This window comes from Paramisgurnus dabryanus, chromosome 6, assembly GCF_030506205.2.
Source record: "Paramisgurnus dabryanus chromosome 6, PD_genome_1.1, whole genome shotgun sequence".
Taxonomy (NCBI): Eukaryota; Metazoa; Chordata; class Actinopteri; order Cypriniformes; family Cobitidae; genus Paramisgurnus; species Paramisgurnus dabryanus.
The window spans coordinates 42,304,987-42,325,784 of NC_133342.1; the positions used below are offsets into that span (position 1 = coordinate 42,304,987).

General features: G+C 38.1%; 1 long non-coding RNA gene across 1 annotated transcript; it reads right to left on the reverse strand.

Moving 5' to 3' along the window:
* Window positions 1-13,302: 13,302 nt before the first annotated feature.
* On the reverse strand, window positions 13,303-17,552 carry LOC135765213 (uncharacterized). Its single transcript, XR_010540559.2, has 5 exons — window positions 17,374-17,552; window positions 16,363-16,515; window positions 15,797-15,861; window positions 15,578-15,676; window positions 13,303-13,984 (listed from the first exon to the last, which is right to left on the reverse strand). It is a non-coding gene; the product is annotated as an uncharacterized lncRNA (long non-coding RNA).
* Window positions 17,553-20,798: the final 3,246 nt, after the last annotated feature.

Genomic DNA, 20,798 nt, shown 5'->3' on the forward strand with positions numbered 1-20,798 from the left:
CGTGTGTAGATGGACGAGCACAATGTGTCTGAGCCAACAACGACCCTCAAAGGTGGACATACGACCCTCATGCAGTCAATGATCCCCGCCCGGAGCCGCAGTCAGAGACCCTCGCTCCGTTAGCGAGTGTCACTGACTTCGGGTCTCAGCGTGTATAGATGGACGAGCACAATGTGTCTGAGCCTCTGGTTGCACTTTCACTTAGACGAAACGAGTGCCCCAACCTAAGCACGGCGCGGCTGCTCCAAACCAGCGGCGCCTACGCTCACACGCTCTGATTGCGCACCAAGGCGCCCGGAGCTGCAGCGCGCTTGCCCGTAGCGACCCACTTCAGCCCCACAGTCAACGACCCAGTTCTCAAATTTATCTTTTGCATTACTACATCATTTAAGACGTCAAGCAGAAAAAAAGGCCAGAGTGTTTGAAGGCATGTGAAAGATTTATGCAGAAATCTCAATCATGGCTCAGAGTTGAAGAGTGTTTGAAGGCATGTGAAAGATTTATGCAGAAATCTCGAAGAATCAGACAACACTAGAAAAAGTTTTTACCAGAAATATATACTTTAAGGTAACTGCGTCCATCATGTTACAGGCAGTTTCTTCAGGCACTGAGGCAAAATGTTGATTGCAGGTGACAGTTTCTTACTGTATGAACTGTGCAGCAATTTACACAATCATGGCACAGCGCTGAATGTGCCGCCGTGACAGCAATACAATCAAGGCGCGGCGCTGAATGTGTCTCAGTGGAAGTAACAAAGTTATTGCACGGCGGCGCAGAACGTGTGTAGATGGACGAGCACTTGCAGAGGGACCCGCCTTGCAATCGGAGCTTGGCAGCGCTCGCTCGGAGCCGCGGCGCCCGTGCAGCACTCAATAGAAATGGCTCGTTTAGACTAGCAGCCGGTAAATCTTGCTACGCCTCTGTCATTCACTTCTGCATCCAGGCGAAGAATAATCAGGGCTACGCTAAAGCAACTTCATGCGCTTGGCTGACTTGACCAGTTTAACATGTTTTCAAAAGGGATGGGTAAAAAACCCGATACATTCACGTTCAGCATTCTATCCAGCGCAGTGTATTTTCTTCAGTGATTTGCTCAGTGAGTGAGCAAAGTTTCTTTTTCAAAGTCGGGAACAGTGTGCGATTGCTTGGACCCGCTTCGGACCCACATTGAGAACTTCTCCCACGGGATATTTTCTTACATAGTGTTATTTCAAAAATTAAAACATTCTGTTTAAAATGTTTTTATTCCACTGTTTTTGTTGCTCTACAACCATATGTGATGACTGAGGTTTTTTTCATGAAATCTGTATGAAGTCGCCACTAAAAATCTGGGGCCGGATTCACAAAACATTATTAAGCATTCTGAAATGTGTTATTTCCTTCTATGGAAGTGAAAGGTTTCCATCAGCTGTGTGCTTATATCATCTTTTATCAAAATGTCTAAAACATCACGAGGGTGAGTAAATTAAACGATAATTTTCATTTTTGGGAGAACTATCCCTTTAAATCTCAAAATAAAAGATGCTTTGTAAGTTAATTCGTTTGTGACAAATCATCAGCGGCGTGAGAGTCCCCCACCCGCCGAGGATTAAAACGACGGTCTCGTAAAATTAAAATACCTACGAATTCTTATAAGATCAGACCGGCAGAGAGACCCTCGTTCAGACTTCAGTTTCTTTTCTAGTTTTATTTGAAAAGTTTTCCGGTGAACACATAAAAAGTTTTAAACACAATATAATGTGTAATTGATTAAGTATAGAAAGTTTTGCTTAGCTGTTTCACAGTTCTCAAGTTTATTTGGTGCATTACATGTGTCAGACGTCAAGCAGAAAAACCAGTCAGAGTGTTTGAAAGCAATGTGTAAGATTTATGCTGAAATCTCAATCATGATACAGAGTTGAAGAATCAGAAAACACTAGAAAAAAGTTTTTACCAGAAATAAATATTTTTTACAAATGCCAAAGGACGTGAAAAAATGTCCAGTAGGTTTTCTCATATTTATGTGAACGAGAGATTATCACTGATCCGTGTGGGCCAGAGCTTGTCCAAATAATCACAGCCGATTCCATTCAGCTCTCAAGATCCTTGGTGTCTGAAACGATTTGTAGTGAAGTTCTTCTTCTTCTTCTTCTTAGTTTTAGAAATGTTTTTGTAGTCCGAGATACAGAAGTGATTGACAGAAGCGACTCCCAGAATTCTGTAAGTTACAATTAGTTTTGTGACGGTTGCCTCCTTTCCGATGAGGAGCAGGCTTGAGCCTCTATATTTATAACGAAGTTCGTGGCCGTGATGTTGCCATTAACAATCAAGTTCACCCGTATGTCCACCTCAGTGGTGCGAAGATCTGTCAAATGCCGAGGGTCAGACCACGCATTCACAACAAAGTTCTGCACGGTAATGCTGCCATTCACGGTAAAGACCGGCTCAGAGGTGGGAAGATCCGCCACCTGCCGAGGATCAAGCGACACATTCACAACAAAGTTCTGCAGGGAAATGTTGCTATTCAAAACAACCCCGCCCATCGTATCAGATGCGGTTTCCCTAGACATTTTATTCACAGCAAAGTTCCCCACCAAATTGACATTGAAGGTAACTGCGTCCATCATCAATCTAAATGCAGATTTCTTCGGGTAGTTTTTTCGGGCGGTTTTCCTCGGGCACTGAGGCAAAATGTTGATCACAGGTGTCTGTGGTCTTTAGGAGTCAAAACGTGTACGTGCTAACTGTGCAGCCATTTATATACACAATCATGACACAGCGCTGAATTTGCCGCCGTGAAACACTATTATGGCACGGCGCTGCAACATGAATCAGGCGTGGAACAGTGTGGCTAAAATTATTATTCTTTCAACACAAAGGCAACGTCTCTTTGCTGGACGTGGTAGCCTATTCCAGAGTAGATTCATTTATAAAGTCATGTTTTATATTTGTATTGTATAACGTTTTTTTTTTTTTTTTAAATAAATAAATCACTTTTAGTAATACTTTAAAACATTTAAACACGTGCTGTAGACGTTTGTCCCGCCTGGTTGAATTAAACATCATTTCTGCGAAATACTTAGTTCTGGAGTGTAGGTTTTTAAAATTACTTTAAAACAATTCAACAATTAAACTGTTAAAATAGCATCATTCCAACTATTTTATCAGGATTTATAGACGGGTTTAAAATAAATAAATGTCTAAAATAATGCAATAGAGAAAAACTGAGAGAAATCTTTTATTAAATTTTTCTCATAAACGGATTCATGCTTAGAACGCAAAAGAGTCACACAACCTAATGAAATTTAAGGTTTTGGACATAAATTATAAAGTTGACAGGTCGTGAAATATCCGAAACTGTAACAAAGCATTTGGTGTTTTTTTTTTTCTTCATTATGTTCAAATCAGAGAAGTTCATGTGGTTCCAAGCAATCACAGCATGCAGCTGCACAAAGTCCTTATCATTCTCGGTCTAAGAAAAAGTTTTTAGTATCCTGAGATCCAGATATTTGAAAGGAAAGACTCTCGGTTCTTAGACTCAGTTGAGGGATGGTCACCATTCCGATGAGGAGCATGCATTCATATTTAAGTTTTTCAGACGCGCAGTGCGACCCACGCTTTTAGACTCGCAAACAACGACCCTCAAAGGTGGACATACGACCCTCATGCAGTCAATGATCCCCGCCCGGAGCCGCAGTCAGAGACCCTCGCTCCGTTAGCGAGTGTCACTGACTTCGGGTCTCAGCGTGTATAGATGGACGAGCACAATGTGTCTGAGCCTCTGGTTGCACTTTCACTTAGACGAAACGAGTGCCCCAACCTAAGCACGGCGCGGCTGCTCCAAACCAGCGGCGCCTACGCTCACACGCTCTGATTGCGCACCAAGGCGCCCGGAGCTGCAGCGCGCTTGCCCGTAGCGACCCACTTCAGCCCCACAGTCAACGACCCAGTTCTCAAATTTATCTTTTGCATTACTACATCATTTAAGACGTCAAGCAGAAAAAAAGGCCAGAGTGTTTGAAGGCATGTGAAAGATTTATGCAGAAATCTCAATCATGGCTCAGAGTTGAAGAGTGTTTGAAGGCATGTGAAAGATTTATGCAGAAATCTCGAAGAATCAGACAACACTAGAAAAAGTTTTTACCAGAAATATATACTTTAAGGTAACTGCGTCCATCATGTTACAGGCAGTTTCTTCAGGCACTGAGGCAAAATGTTGATTGCAGGTGACAGTTTCTTACTGTATGAACTGTGCAGCAATTTACACAATCATGGCACAGCGCTGAATGTGCCGCCGTGACAGCAATACAATCAAGGCGCGGCGCTGAATGTGTCTCAGTGGAAGTAACAAAGTTATTGCACGGCGGCGCAGAACGTGTGTAGATGGACGAGCACTTGCAGAGGGACCCGCCTTGCAATCGGAGCTTGGCAGCGCTCGCTCGGAGCCGCGGCGCCCGTGCAGCACTCAATAGAAATGGCTCGTTTAGACTAGCAGCCGGTAAATCTTGCTACGCCTCTGTCATTCACTTCTGCATCCAGGCGAAGAATAATCAGGGCTACGCTAAAGCAACTTCATGCGCTTGGCTGACTTGACCAGTTTAACATGTTTTCAAAAGGGATGGGTAAAAAACCCGATACATTCACGTTCAGCATTCTATCCAGCGCAGTGTATTTTCTTCAGTGATTTGCTCAGTGAGTGAGCAAAGTTTCTTTTTCAAAGTCGGGAACAGTGTGCGATTGCTTCCCAGATAGCAGTCAGTTCTGGCCCGATTCTGGCTTTTTTCCGCCAGTGTCGGCTGAAAGCCGGACAGATTTTTAGTGTATGCGCCAGAACTGGCCCAGATGAGAAAATAGTATACCAGTAGTAAACACCATTTATAGCTGTTGGCCCGAGTGTAAGCATACTCACTCAGCTGAAGTCCGGGTCTACTAAAGTAGTGTCTCAGTGTAATCGGGCCGAATCTGGCATTGTGTTGTCGGACCTACTACATTGCATTGTGCCTGGACCGATTATGGTTTGATATGATACTGCCAAGATGTGTATGATGTCAGAAATTTAGTATTTGGCCCAATGCCAGTGCAACTGACACATGCCAGTTGTAACGCTGTTTGGCGGCAATTTAAAAATGTTTATGCTTCAGATGGACAATACAGTACACGGCCCGATTCCGTGATGTGGCAATCAGCCCTCTAGCTGTTGAACGGCAACATCACGACTGCTGTTATGATTTGAATCAAGCAGAGCACAAAGCTGAGCTCCCGTTCGACACAGGCACCATCATCAGTAACTGGTAAGTCACTGATTTAGTTTTTATATGTTAAAAATGCATGATAACAATGAAAAGGAATTGTTTGCTACATATTCAAAACGTGAATTTTCCTGCACATTTAGCCAGCTATCACGTTAGCTTAAATATTGTTGTTAGTAAGCTGAATCCATTTAGAAAGATGTCGTCGTCCTCGTGCAGGTTAACAGGTTTTTAATAATCAAGCAGAGAATTCAGACACACGTTCATGTCTTCATAAAAAGGAGCAGTACACACAACCTTATTTGAGCTAAAGTAGTTAAGAAGTTAAAGAGCACCCTGCTGAAAAATCCAGCATCAAACCAGCATGGGAATTATGCTGGTCTTTGCTGGTGGTCACCAGCATAACAGCACCAAAACACAACATATGCTGTGGCTTGCATGGTATGACCAGCATGGGATGCTGGTGCTAATGCTGGTTTGGTGATGGTGTTGGTTTGAGGCTGTTTCAGCTGGTGTTCACTAGCAAACCAGCACCAAAACACAACATATGCTGGTCTTGCTGGTATGCTGTTTTTTTCATCAGGGCACATATTTTCAGATTCACGAATTTACACACCCTTTGATGTGTAAGTGTTAGAGACATGTGAACGATGTGCAAATGTACAAAACCCTACACTGTAAAAAATTATCTGTAATTAACTTACTGTAGAAGTTAAAGACTGAAAATGTTTCATGTTCATTTAACTTGAACAAACTGTTGCCAGTAAATGACATAAATGTAAAATCTACAGTAAGTTACTGGCAGCTAGTTGCCAGTAATACCCAGTAATACTGTAATTTCTACAGAATTTTTTTACAGTGTAAGTAAACAATGACGCCAGTTATCTTCTTCAAATTAAATCTCTGTTCTTGGACTTCAACAAACACACAACAGTTTACTTCTATGGATTGCACACAACTTTTCTTAAATTAGCACACAAGAAATAGCATGCATCACCTCTTTGATATAAGCAATCAACTACTGTATGACCTGTGTCCTGTATGAAACTATGACCAACTATTAAGACTATAAATCTGTTTCAGGTTAACTGGTTGGGGCTTATTGGCGGGACAGATGTACGAGACTGCACATGGCATTGAAGAGGGCGACTGACAACTCCCTGGCTTAAAACCTCAACTGGATGGAAAAGACTTTATTTGCCACCCTCCAACTCAGAGAGGTAGTGATTGGTAAATATATCTGTTAATTATTTGTTAATAAAAATTAGACATTTCTTTTTTATATGCTCATTAAATGTTAAAGATTTCACAATGACAATATGGATTAATTATTTTAAAGATGCAGTTCAGAGAAAGTCCCTTACAGTTGTGGAGGGGACAATGAAGAGGTGGCTCGATCGAGAGGGTGGGTGCAAAAGACAACTCTAGCAAAAGAAAAGCAGTTAGTGTTAGCGCCTGTGTTTGTGTCTGCAAAGGAGAATGTTTTGTTCTGTAAAAAGAGTGGTGGTGTTTTGGTTAAATGTGTTTAACTTGTTTTAATTACTTGGCTTGTGTGTGAGATGTGTGTGTGCGGGTGGGTTGGTATATGGGAATAGTGTATAATGACATGTTTAATATGCTATAAACATGCTTTACAGGTACACAATACTAAGTGATACTTTTTCATAGATTAAAGACTTCCAACAGATTTTTGTTATGGTTGGGCTTAGGGACTGGGGTAAGTTAAGGCAATAGAATATACAGTTTGTACAGTATAAAATGCATTGTGTCTATGAAATTGTCCCGGTAAATCACATATGCCAACCTGTGTGTGTGTGGTGTGTGTGTGAGAGAGAATTTTTTTCTTTAAATGTTAATTAATTGTTTTACATGTTGTCTCGCTGTAATTGCTTAAGGGGATAGTTCACCCCAAAATTGCAATTTTATCATAAATCACTTCCCCTCTGTCGTTCTAAACCAACAAGTGCTTAGATTGTCTTTAGAACACGTTTTTAGATATTTTTGATGAAAACTGGGAGGCTTCTGTCCGTCTCATTGATTTCAGTTAGTTTTACAATCCGTTTCACAGAAAACTCCGCTTGTTATTGTAACATGTACTACTTGCCACATGTATAGTTTAGCTTCTGCTGTTAGCATAGAGGGGTTTACATGCACTAAGTGTATTGAAGTATTAAGGTTAACTGAGAAGGTTGCTGAACTAGAATCGCGCATCCGAACGCTAGTTGAGGATAGCAAAACCGCTAATGTTACTGTTGTAAATACTGTATCGAGCGAAAAGACTAATGGCTCGGTTCCGACATCAGATGCTAATGTAAACATTACAAATACTGTATCGAGCGCGCATAGTGTTCCCACATCAGATGCTAATGTAAACATTACAAATACTATATCGAGCGCGCATAGTGTTCCGACATCAGATGCTAATGTAAACATTACAAATACTGTATCGAGCGCGCATAGTGTTTATCATAATACACATGGCTCGGTTCCGACATCAGAGTCAAGTCGGCGGTCTAACTGGGTGACTGTCAGGCGGCATAGTCATAAACGGCGTCCTTCTAAGACCCATAACGTTACGGTACTTTCTAACAGATTCGATCCCCTAAGGAATACACTAGTTGAAACACCTGTTAAAAGTGCCCTGGTCATTGGAGATTCTATACTCAGGAACACTAACATTGTGGCACCAAACACCATAGTCGACTGTATACCGGGAGCCAGAACGTCTGACATTAGATCCAAACTTAAAGTGCTGGCTAATGCTAAACGGAAGTTTTCTAAGATTGTTATTCACGCCGGAACAAATGACACCAGACTCCGACAGTCGGAAATCACCAAAGATACTATTAAGGAGATGTGTGAAATTGCAAAAACAATGTCGGACAATGTAATATGCTCTGGTCCCCTCCCCGCCTACCGAGGAAATGAAACACATAGTAGATTAGTGTCTCTCAATGGCTGGATGTCAAAGTGGTGCCCTCAGCATAATGTAGGGTTTATAGACAATTGGAAGCATTTCTGGGGTAGACCATTCCTCCTAACCCGAGATGGCCTTCATCCGACATCAGAAGGAAGTGCTATACTCACCAGAAATCTGATTAATAGTCTTAATTCTGATATAGTATGACTATCCAGGGCCCATGTCAGGAAACAGACGGATCAGCTTAACTGTCCGTCTGTTAGCTGGCATGATATGTCAAGATCACATATATCCCAGCACTTCGAGTCGATCTTACCAGAATATCAACACATTTCAACTGTATCTGTTCCCCGAACAAGCAAATACAGAGCACAGCTTGTTACATCACGTACAAATTTGATCAACATAAAATTAGAAAACAATACATCACAAGATGAACCTCGAATGTTAAAATTCGGCCTTCTTAACATTAGATCGCTTACCAATAAAGAACCCATTGTTAATGAAATAATTAATGACCAAAACTTAGATGCACTCTGTTTAACAGAAACCTGGCTTAAAGCAGATGACTACACTAGTTTAAACGAATCCACCCCACAAGACTATTATTATAAACACGAACCTCGATTAAAGGGGAGAGGGGGTGGTGTAGCTACAATATACAACAACATTTTTAAAGTTAACCAGAAATCTGAACTAAAATTTAACTCATTTGAACTAATGTTATTAAATATGGAAATAACTGATCGTAACAACAAACAGCTTTCTTTTGTCTTAGCTACAATCTATAGACCTCCGGGCCACCATGCAGATTTCCTTAAAGAAATAGCAGATTTCCTATCTGAGCTTGTAGTCACTGTAGATAAAGCTCTTATCGTTGGTGATTTTAATATTCATGTGGATAATTCAAAAGATGCATTAGGACATGCATTTATGGATGTTCTAAATTCTCTCGGTATTAAACAAAACGTGTCAGGGCCCACGCATACTCGTAAGCACACATTAGACTTAATTCTGTCACTTGGACTCAATATTAATGACATCGAAATATCACCTCAGAGTGATGCAGTTTCTGACCATTACCTTGTGTCATACACTGTACTTCTAGATAGGATCACTCAATCCACAACATGCTACCGACTAGCCAGAACTATAATTTCCACCACTAAAGATAGCTTTATCAGCACTCTTCCAGACCTGTCCCAAATGAAAACCTGAACAATGTCTGTTCTAACACACTGGATGCCGTTGCTCCCATTCGAAAAAAGAAAATCAAAGAAAAACCGCCAGCTCCATGGTATGATCATCACACAGCAGCACTTAAAAAGGCAGCTAGAAAAATGGAAAGAAATTATAGAAGCACAAAGTTAGAGGTATGGCGTGTAGCATGGAAAGAGAGTGTTAAACACTACAGACAGGCTATAAAAACGGCCAGATCTACCTATGTCAGTACGCTTATTAAAGAAAATCATAACAACCCTCGTTTTCTCTTTAGCACAGTTGCAAAACTGACAAGAAACAAAGAACAAACAGAAACCAATAGTAAACTCCAACACAATAGTAACGATTTCATGAACTTCTTTTCTAACAAAATTACGGCTATTAGGGAAAACATCGTAACTACCCAAGCAGCCATCACTCTACCCATTAGTTCACTAAACACTAGATTACCATATGAACATCTTGATTCATTTAAACCTACTACAATAGATGAGCTCTCTAAACTAGTCACATCATCCAAATCATCGTCCTGTATATTAGACCCCGTTCCCACAAAACTACTTAAAGAGGTATTCCCTGTAGTGTCAACCCCGGTTCTAAATATCTTTAACTCATCGTTAAAAATAGGATATGTTCCAACAGCTTTCAAGCTAGCAGTTATTAAACCGCTGATTAAAAAACCACAGCTTGATCAGGGAGAGCTTAATAACTTTAGACCAATCTCAAATCTCCCTTTTCTTTCGAAAATATTAGAAAAAGTAGTGGCAAGCCAGTTACGCACATTCTTGACAAATAATAGTACGTATGAAAAGTTCCAATCAGGATTCAGGCCCCACCATAGCACAGAGACAGCGCTGCTTAGAGTTACAAATGACCTCCTGTTAACATCCGATCGTGGTGAAATCTCAATCCTTATATTACTAGACCTTAGTGCAGCCTTTGACACAATAGATCACACAATCTTACTCAATAGACTAGAAAACTATGTTGGTATCAGTGGTCAGGCGTTAGCCTGGTTTAGGTCGTATCTAACCAATCGCTATCACTTTGTTTATGTAAATGAGGAACAGTCATATCACTCCCTGGTTAAATATGGTGTACCGCAGGGATCAGTTTTAGGTCCTATCCTGTTCTCATTATATATGTTACCTCTAGGAGACATTATCAGGAAACATAACATAAGTTTTCACTGCTATGCGGATGATACCCAGCTTTACATCTCCTCACATCCCAGCGAAACCCACACGTTTTCTAAGCTAATAGACTGCATTAGCGATGTTAGTGACTGGATGGCACATAACTTTCTTAAGCTCAACTCCAATAAGACAGAGATGCTTATTATTGAACCGAATCGCTACAAACATAATATGTCAGATTACAAGTTGCACATAGATGGCTGCACTGTGGTACCATCTTCCTCGGTTAGGAACTTAGGTGTGATGTTCGACAGCAATTTATCCTTCGATAGTCATATCGGCAACGTCTGCCGCACAGCATTCTACCATCTTAGAAATATCTCAAAAATCCGCCATATACTGTCTACATCTGACGCAGAGAAGCTTATCCATGCTTTTATGACCTCTAGAATAGACTATTGTAACTCGTTACTCGGGGGATGCCATGCAAATCAGGTAAACAAGCTGCAGCTAGTTCAAAACGCTTCTGCAAGAGTGCTTACTCGATCTAAGAAGTATGACCACATAAGTCCAATTCTAGCATCTTTACACTGGCTACCAGTTAATTATCGCATACAATTTAAAATATCACTTACCACCTACAAAGCCTTAAATGGCCTAGCACCCTCATATCTTAGAGAATTACTATCAGAATATAATCCATCACGTGCACTGCGTTCGCAAAACTCTGGTCTCTTAGTTATCCCTAAAATATCAAAAGTGTCTAAAGGTGGAAGATCCTTTTCCTACTTAGCCCCTAAGCTCTGGAATGACTTACCAACCGTTGTCCGAGAATCAGACACAATAGATACCTTTAAATCTAGACTTAAAACTTTTCTCTTTAACAAGGCATTCACATAATTTGTTTTAGTAATGGTACTCATCTCACAATAGATAGCTTGTACAACCTGATAAATAAATAAACTAAATCCTCATTTTTGTCAACATTTCAAAGCATGGTAAATGCTATTAATAAACTTAAGAAAATGTTTAATCTCTCCTTACTTGTTTACATGCAAACCATGGGCCGAGGCATAAACTTTCAAAAACAAATGTCACGTATAAAATAGAAAAGGCTACATATAAGGAAAAGAAACGCTACTTTGTGCACATACAAACCACAATACAAGGCCAAAACTTTAACACTAGACCAATAAAACCCCGAATCGGGCCATTAATTGCCAAGCGCAGAGGAGTGATTGAAAATTATGTATGGCATTATGTTATCACTTGTTCGGCCCTCCACCTGAGGTTTCTGAGTCGAGTAGGGGAGTACTGTGAAGCCTAGACAGGCATCAGGGAGATGGCTGGCGCAGTCACGTCCCCGTCTCCCCCCTTTACTCCCTTGCTCGTCCGGATTTTAATAAAGCTCGGTGGGTATAGATTTGTGGTGTTAAGCCCACTAGTCGGGGGCGGGACTTTAGTCCTTAAAAGGGCGTCACTGCATCCATTTCCTAAAACATTCGCCGTCCCCTGCATTTTTCTCGTTCTCCCTAAACCGAACTGTGCAGAGTCTGTCACTGGGATGACGTATCTTCAATACGTATATGTATGTTTGTGTGTATGTATGTGTATGTATGTATGTATGTATATGTATATATGTATGTATATATATGTATGTATATATATATATATATATATATATATATATATGTATGTATGTATGTATGTATGTTTGTGTATATGTACATGTGTATACATATGAATGGCCCCTACGCTAATTGGGTTTTGTTTTTCTTTCTTCATGTCTCGTCCTTGTCTCTGAGGACACTTGAGACAAACAGACCCAGTTCCGGTTAATGTGAAAGTCGGCACACCTCTGACTCACCGGCAGACCGTCAACGTGATGCCCAGCTGATGCATGACCAACGACCACCAGCAGAACCCGCTTTACCTCCGCCTAATCTCCTTTATTGTTTCAATGTATATATAAATATATCTCCCAAGGGTTTTTCCCTCCTAAGACTTTTTTTTTACTTCCCCTGCTGAGTCAGGGGTTTTTTTTCTCATAGGGAGTTTTTCAACCCGGGGAGGCAGCCTTCTTGGGCTTAACTTAGCACCCTCTTCTTTACGTTACATTAGCAATACGCACGCTTATAATGTTGATTCATAGCCGCAGCAAATTTAGCTGCTTTTGCTATCGTGTATTATGTTGTGCTATCTGGCGTTTTTCTATGCTTTCCACTGCTTCTATTATTGTAAAGCTGCTTTGAAACAATCACAAATTGTGAAAAGCGCTATATAAATAAAATTGAATTGAATTGAATTGAATTGAAAAAGAATGAAAGACATTGCCAAAAAGTTCAGTGTTCCATCAGTATTTCAATGAAAATTTTTTTCAACGGTTTGTTCTTCTCCTTGGTCGTTCAAAGCCTGTTAACAGCCGTTTCTCAATATGCGTTCTTGTCTGTACTTGCGTTCTTGTGGACTTGTGAAACGTCATCAGTCGCGGCCCAAGTACTGTTCCAATTCAAAGTTCGCATCAAGCCCAAGTTCACATAAAATCCCCGGATGTGTTCTTGATCCGCCCATTTTATCGAGGATGCATCAGAGGAGACTTGTGTGGACTTATGAAGGCGAAGTTTCCCAGAATGCATTTCGCGTCAGGAGTTCGTTCTTCCGAGTCTGAACTTGCAAGTTCGAACTACGAAGGACACAAGTCCGAGTTTGGCGTACTTGGTATTGAGAAACGGCTAACGACCAGACTACGGCGCATCATGCTGACGTCACCTGCTGCTGACTTCACCTCCCAGCAAGCAATTTTGCGGCTAATAGACGTCTAGTAGCCGTCTAAACACCCCCCTGACGTCTAGGCTAAAACAAGGCTAATTTTGGGCTGTCAGTGAAAATCTAGTAGACGTCTATCATAGCCCAAGAATAGACTAGTCATCAAATAGACGGCTATTAAACGTCTACATATATACGTCTAATAGACGGTGAATGTGGGTCTAGGCTAAAACAAGGCTAATTTTGGGCTGTCAATGAAAATCTAGTAGACGTCTATCATAGCCCAAGAATAGACTAGCCGTTAAATAGACGGCTATTAAACGACTACACGTGTGTGTCTAATAAACAACAAAAGAATGGCTAAAGAATTCTTTTTAATCCATTAAAAAAGGTTCTCATAAACATGCAATCATGCAATTTATTACAAAAAAATATTGTTAATACAATAGAAATTCAGATAAGACAAAATTAAGAAAAACTACTTAACAAAAAGAATAAAAACAGTAACAAAATAAAAGCATATATAACAAAATACAATTTTAAAAATGAAATAACATCTAAACATTAACAAACTATCTTCAGTTCACGTCAACTTATTAATTGTACTAATTTCTATACCCCCCCCCCGTGCTCCCTGGTGACTGTTTGAAATGCCCCCATTGCATCCTTCACGTCCAGTTCTGTTGCTGCTGGGAAGTTGTTCAACACAGCATCTGCCAAATATGAAAAGAATGCATGAGACAAGTATTTTTGCTTTATGTTACATGTGATAGTCATTCTCTTTTGAAAAAGTAATATATAAATATTGACAGGCAACAGTAATCATACCGTTCTCATTACTACAAACAGAAGTGCATGTTTCTCTGCGTGTGTTTAATGACATTTTGGAACTAGCAAAAGAGGCTTAAAGGCAGGGTATCTGATTTTGATCCAGAGAAACATTTTAGTTATGCTGGTTTAAAGTCTCCTCAAGTCTTGATAGCAATCACTATGTTAAGTGATCTAAATGTGTATTTTTATATATTTGTGTCACCTGTAAAAGGCGTAGGACCAAAAAACGTTCAACAAATCATTGAACCCTGACCGAATGCAATAATTGGATGTGGGCATGGGCCAGTTACCGGTTTGAAGGTATACCGAGATTTTCAGAGTCAAGGTTTTAAAAAAACCACAAAAATTTTCTGTGATACCATTTTCAATGTATGAACTGTGTTTACACAAAGTGAATTAAATCATGTAATTGAATTCATGTTTACATTTACAATTGAAAGAATATTATCATTTAAAGGCTTTATTTTTACCTGGCATAAACGTTGTTTGTTGCTTAAAAATAAAATGTATTGTGTCCAGTTGAAAAGTTGATGTTTTAATATGCAGACATTTGAAAATAACACATTTTAGTGTCACAATGGCAATACCGCAACACCGTGGTATTTTTGCTTACGGTTATCATACTGCCAGAATCTCATTCCGGCCCATAATTGGACGCATAAAATTTTTGCCCCTCTTCTGTGAACGTGTTTTGCATGCCACTTCACAACCTGTTCACGCTCTGTAAAAATAGGGAGAATCAAATAAACCTTCCTGCTGAATTGACACAGGAGCTACAAAACGAAAGACATTTTGAAACAACAAAAAAAACATCTGGATGAGCAAAGAGCAAAAACCCAAATTAACATTGGTAAGTTCACTGCTTTTCTGCAAGATGGAAACAGCAACAGGTCTGAAAGGGTCGTTGCAGTGTTTCTTTTGGAAAGGTAGGTATGCAGTGTGATTCTATTTTAACGGATTCAGATTGTATTTTAATGAAACTTGTTGCTTATGTAGTTTGTGTTCCTTTACGAATTAGTGTAATGATATTTATCTTTTCAAATTTCTAAACATGCTGTATTTATTTCGGATTAAAAACAGTTGTTTATGTTGGTTATTTTGGTAATGTTATTCACTTTGTCAGTCTTACTGGTTAATGAGATAGTAGTGTGCTTCTGGTTGGTGCGTGTAAGTTAGTATTTTTCAAAATCAAATACCCTGCCCTTTAAGATGCCAAGCATAAAATATTCACAATACAATCTTATTGACATAAAACCTGTCAAATGTCTAAAAATAAAACATCTAAACAATATTGTATGGATGAGTAAACTGTTGTATCGGCAAAGAGTCATTTAATCTGGGGCTTTTAATATTTAGAAAATATTAAGGCAGTACCGGACTGTCGTCAATTACTCCTCATATAGCCTAATGTCATATTAAAAGTATTATTTTGTGAAACACCATTCAGCCTAAAACTACATACAAAACACACTTACCTTTAATAACTGAGAACTGATGTTTTTTCAAATGCTTGCTTCTGCAGTGGACCACCACCATTCATGTTGAACTTTGAAATTAATGAATTTTAGTGAACTCTAAAATAGAAAAGACAATGTCGTTAACAGTTGCAGACGGACATATTTTTTTTGTGACCACATGAAAGACTGTGTTGACACCACAATGTCTGATTAATATTGCATGTTTATAGAATTTACCTGTCCAGCATTCTTCCGGCACAGTCTCTCAAGTTTCTCCCTCCAGTTTCGCAGAGCTTTGACACCTGAATAGCACATGCCTATGTCAGTAATTGTACAGTATTGTATGCTTCAGTGTACAAGTGTTTACCAACCTTAAAGGTTAATGCCCACTGACCTGCAAGTTTTCCCTCACTAACACAATAAAACTCTTTTTTCCAACAAACTGAAGGCCTGTAAGTTAAATCCATATGGAAAAATAGCTTTCCCCCACAATCTATCTCTGCATGCATAATTGTAAACTGCCTACATTACTGTAATCAACACAGTAATAACTTAGCTAAGTTACTGCTGTTACTAAAAAGCAGCCAACAAATCACTCATGTTGATCTTCAGTGTAACGTTACATAGACTCATTTACCTCCACTATTTTATTACATTGCAGGTTGTACTGTTTAGGTTTTATAAAACATGGGTTACTTACTACGTTTTACTGTTAAGTTACCCGCAAGAATGTCGCGATTCCAACAACAAATAAAGTAAATCAATTTTAAACACATGTAAAATAAAATAATAAAAACACTTACAAAACCAAACGAGTGTGGTAGATTGCTTTCCTCATCGCTGCTCGCTGATGTTGTTGCTTTTCAAACCGCGGAAATCTTTCTCGTGAGATTTGGCCTCGTGTTTGTGTACTGCTGCCATCTAGCGGTTCGGAGTTGTAACTGGATTTTGTTTATCTTTGAAATACGGTCAAATAATGAATGTTATGCGTGACAGCAGATATTCAGATAAGATAAATAAAACCAAACATCTTACATTCACTGGTGTCTTTGCATGCCTGATGAAATATCATAAATTTTGCAAGTTATTTTGACAAAAACAAAATTTTATTAAATTCAAGGTTATTTTGGGCTAAACATGGTTTGTTCGTAGTCGGTCTATTTATGAGCTAAATAGTGGCTATATGTACGACGGTGCATAAAACACTTTAAAGAAATTAAACAAACCTTGTAATCGCTGTTAACTTTGCTTACAATGAAATACCATACATCTCACAAGTTATTTTGGCAAAAACCACATGTAATTAAATTAATGGTTATTTCTGGGCTAAACGTGGGTTATTCGTAGTCGGTCTATTTGTAAGCTAAATAGTGGCTAGTACAGACGGTGTATAAAACACTTTAAAGAAATGAAACAAAATACCTTAATTGCTTTGAACTTTGTTTACATGATTAAATATCATACATCTCACAAATCATTTTGGCAAAACAACATGTAATTAAATTAATGGTTATTTCTGGGCTAAACGTTGGTTATTCGTAGTCGGTCTATTTGTAAGCTAAATAGTGGCTAAGTACAGACGGTGCATAAAACACTTTAAAGAAATGAAACAAAATACCTTAATTGCTTTGAACTTTGTTTACATTATTAAATATCATACATCTCATAAATCATTTTGGCAAAACAACATGTAATTAAATTCATGGTTATTTCTGGGCTAAACGTGGTTTATTCGTAGTCGGTCTATTTATGAGCTAAATTATGACTACGTACAGACGATGCATAAAACACTTTAAAGAAATGAAAAGAAATACCTTGTAATCGCTGTTAACTTTGCTTACATGATAAAATAGCATCCATCTCACAAATTATTTTGTCAAAAACCACATGTAACCAAATTAAAGTTTAATTGGGCTAGAAGTGGGCTAGGCACAGCCCGGCTATATCGGGTCTATACTGAAACGAGACGTTGAAATGACGGCTATTGCTTGCTGGGCTGCTGATGTAGTTGCCAGCGTACAGACAGAATAGGCTGCCAAGTAATTTGTACATTTATTTGGGCTGTTTAAGTGTTGTTACAATGTTTGCATTATGCTTTAAAAAAAGAGCATAGAAAAAAAACATTGGTAACCACATCAGCAAGTGACGTGAGCTGCAGGTGATGTCAGCAGCATTGCCGTAGTCTGGTCTTGAATGAATGAAATGACCCAAATTATGGGTTGTTTTAACCCAACTGCTGTTCCGCTGTTCCGATACCCATTTTTATTTTTTTTTCTTAAACAACACACAAGATAGACTAAAAGAGTACTGTACATGAACAAGATGTTAATTTGCTTGTTAACAGGCTTAAATAGCTTTAAAAAATCTGAGTAGTATTCTGAAAACTTGTACTACTTCCACATTGAATTGCATTTTATAGGTGTGTAGGAAAACGGTAGAGTTTAGATTCTTTGCCCGAGGCCCAGGTCGGGCCTTGATCAAGCATTTGTGTTTTTGTAATCATTTCTTTATTAGCCTAATGTTGTGCAGAGCATGTAAGCGGAGCGGTTTCCTAAAGAATCAGCTTGCTCGAACCGCAAATATGCATTAGGGCTGCCCTCGAATAATATTTTTTTCTGGGCGTATGATGTGAAGAAATATAATATTTTAATTAAATTCAGGCGGGAGAACCAATCAAATGAATTTTTTTTTTTTAATTGGGTTACCTACATCAGTAAAAAACAAGCACACTTTGAAATAGTAACATTTTTATCAGACAGTAATTTGGCTAGTTGCGTCTATGCATGTTGCTTTGTTTTGTTTTAATAATAGCCTACTATGGAGAGATAGCAACAACTCGCGTCTAGTTGCAGCACCTGGGCAGCGCCAGATGTTCAGAACGCAATAAGCTAAACTTCTACAAGCTCAGTAACATCCACAGCCATATTAAACCATTTTAAAACATTATTTAAAAAACTTACCCAAACCATTAAGCAGACATAGAATTTAGATGTAGGTAACAATAAATAATAATAATAATAATAATAATAATAATAATGCAATGTAATATAATTTGTTCTTTACAGAGAAAACTGCAACAAGGGAGATAAAGAGTTTTCCCTCCCAGCGTCCTCAATTCTTTGTGTCAAATGCAAATAAATTAATACATTTAATTTAATCACTTTTATTTAATACATTTAAATGGATAAAAACTAATTAAGCTGTAAGAATGTCGTTTTGAAACATAACTGCGATTTATCAGCATTGCTACGCTTCGATATTAAGGAAACGCCGACTCTATTCATTTCGAAAGTCCACCGTGCATGTTCACATTAGTAACAACCCCCAAACTTGCTTGCCTGCTAATAAATGGTCAAAGTTTGTCCGCTAATTTTTCTTATCTTCTTTTCTTTTGCTGAGTACGGAGCCCGTCTCATGACATGGCAGAACTTTTTTTTAAATCGTTGCCACGTTTTATTAATTCGTTCCCTTGTTTAAGCTAAATCGTGGCCACGATTTATTTATTCGTTTCCTCAATTAAGCTAAATCGTGGCCATGTTTATTAGTGCCCAGAAATTCATTAAAACCATCGGGACATTAACACAATGCAGCTTAACAGATCAATACAGTGATATTAAAAGATCAAATTCACTAAACACATTATTAATGACGCATACTACATGCAGTTTTATAAATTCCTGCCCAGAATTTTATAAAAATCATTGGAACATGCTTATCGCAGCTTAATGCATTAATACATTCAATTCATACACCTTATGGGTCGTAACTCCTGCCCAGAATTTCATTTAAAAAAAAACATTTGGAGATTAACGTGAGCTGACTCATTGATACAGTGCTATATAAGGATCAAATTCATACACAGTTTTATTAATTCGTGCCCAGTAGGCTATAAAAAAACCCGGGACATTAACGTGAGGCTTAACGCATGTGCTATTTAAAGATCAAGTTTACTATACCTTATTAATGAGTCATACTACATATAGCTTAGTTTTATTAATTCCTGCGCAGAATTTTAAAAATATAGTTTAATGCATGCTAATACATTAAATACGGTGCTATTAAAAGATTAAAATCACTATAACCCTAATAAATGAGTCATATAAATACACCGTTTTTATTCATTCCTACCCAGAATAAAAAAAAATATTGGGACATTAAAGTGATGCTTAACGCATTAACGCATTAATACAGTGAGTTGTCCTAGAAATGTTTCACCAAAAATATTGAGTAAATCATTAGTTAGTTATAAATACATATATTAACTTGAAATGAACAATTATTACAGTTTTAAAAACTAAAATATATAAGTGTGACATTTTCAAATATATTTATTCAAATTTACAACAAATATTAAGGATATTTATTAGAAATAATCTGTTAGTTAAATACTTGTTTTATTTGATGTATACACCTAAATAATATCTGTACATTATACACAAAATTTATGTTTACTTTTTAGTCATTTATTTTGTTTTGTCCAACTAAAAAAAATCAACCAAGTGACATAAAGAGATTTTATTAACTTATTTTAATAGTTTATTTTAGTGATATTTAAGCCACTGAATTATTTAGTTTAATTTATTACTGCATCACGTTAATGTCCCAATATGTTTTTTTAATTCTGGGCAGGAATTAATAAAACTGTATATGAAGTATGACTCATTAATAAGGTATATAGTAAACTTGATCTTTAAATAGCACTGTATTGATGCGTTAAGCATCACATTAATGTCCCGATTATTTTTTATTCCGGGGCAGGAATTAATAAAACGGTTTAAGAACCAAGATGTATGAATTTGATCCTTATCACTGTATCAATGCGTAAGCTCACTTTATGTTCCAATGTTTTTATGAAATTCTGGGAAGGAGTTAATAAAACTGTATATATACACGACCCATAAGGTGTATGAATTTTATCCTTAATAGCAATGTATTAATGCATTAAGCTGCTATAAGCGTCACTATTCCGATAATTTTAATAAAATTATTGATCTTTTAATAGATCTGTTAGCATTGTGTTAATTTTCCCGATGGTTTAAATGAAATTCTGGGCACTGATTAATAAAACGTGGCCACGATTTAACTTAAATGAGGGAACGAATTAATAAAACGTGGCCGGCCACGATTAAAAAAAAGTTCTACCATGTCATGAGGGCTCCTAACTTGTTGTTCTGTATTTACGTACAGTTGTTTGTTAGCTTAGACCCACTGATACGGAGCTCCGTATTCAAATTAACAA